General features: G+C 35.9%; 1 non-coding gene across 1 annotated transcript; it reads right to left on the reverse strand.

The window, feature by feature from the left end:
• Window positions 1–900: 900 nt before the first annotated feature.
• On the reverse strand, window positions 901–1,008 carry LOC112793657 (small nucleolar RNA R71). The gene has a single exon (XR_003198359.1). It is a non-coding gene; the product is annotated as a small nucleolar RNA R71 (small nucleolar RNA).
• Between the last annotated feature and the right edge of the window lie 289 nt (window positions 1,009–1,297).

Here is a 1,297-nt window from a genome sequence, read left to right on the forward strand (position 1 = left end):
TTTTCAAATCTGTTTCAACTAATTATTATTTCTTATCTTTTTCAAAACCACCTAACCACTTTTCAACCTCCAATTTTCGAAAATTACTAACCCCTTTTTCAAAAATCTTTTTAATTAACTAATTGTTTTAAATTCTAATTTTATGTTATTTCTTTAAAATTTTTGAAAACTCTTTCTCTCTAATCTCTTTCTATTTATTTTATTTAATTGCTAACATTCCTCCTCCATTCATCTAAAAAATTTTCGAACTCAACTCCTCTCTATTCTCATTCTTCTACTCCTTTTCTTCTGACACATCAGAGAATCTCTATACTGTGACATAGAGGATTTCACTACTCCCTTTTGCTTTTTTTTCATATGAGCAGAAATAGGGATAAAAACATTCTTGTTGAAGCTGATCCTGAACCTGAAAGGACTCTGAAGAAGAAGCTAAGAGAAGCTAAAGCACAACATTCCGGAGAGGACCTTTCAGAGAATTTCGAAAAAGAAGTAGACATGGAAGCCGAACCCAACAATAATGCGAGAGATGCAAGGAAGATGCTTGATGACTATACTGCACCAACTTCCAACTTCTATGGAAGAAGCATCTCAATTCCTGCCATCGGAGCAAACAACTTTGAGCTTAAGCCTCAATTAGTTTCTCTAATACAGCAGAATTACAAGTTTCATGGACTTCCATCGGAAGATCCTCATCAGTTCTTAGCTGAATTCATGCAAATCTGTGATACTGTTAAGACCAATGGGATTGATCCCAAGGTCTACAGACTTATGCTTTTCCCCTTTGCTGTAAGAGAGAGAGCTAGAACATGGTTGGACTCACAACCTAGAGAAAGCCTGAACTCTTGGGATAAATTGGTCAATGCTTTCTTGACCAAATTCTTTCCATCTTAAAAGATGAGAAAGCTTAGAGTGGAAGTCCAAACATTCAAACAGAAGGAAGGTGAATCCCTCTATGAAGCTTGGGAAAGATACAAGCAATTAACCAAAAGGTGTCCTTCTGACATGCTTCCAAAATGGAGCATCATATGTATATTCTATGATGGTCTGTCTGAATTATCCAAGATGTCATTGGCCCATTCTGCTGGTGGATCTCTTCATCTGAAAACCCCTGCAAAAGCCCAGGACTTCATTGAGATGGTTGCAAATAACCAGTTCATGTACACTTTTGAAAGAAATCTGTGAATAATGGGATGACTCAAAAGAAAGGAGTTCTTAATATTAATATTCTAAATGCCATATTAGCTTAGAACAAAATATTGACTCAGTAAGTCAATATGATTTCTCAGAATCTGACTGG

This window comes from Arachis hypogaea, chromosome 3, assembly GCF_003086295.3.
Source record: "Arachis hypogaea cultivar Tifrunner chromosome 3, arahy.Tifrunner.gnm2.J5K5, whole genome shotgun sequence".
NCBI classification, from domain to species: Eukaryota; Viridiplantae; Streptophyta; class Magnoliopsida; order Fabales; family Fabaceae; genus Arachis; species Arachis hypogaea.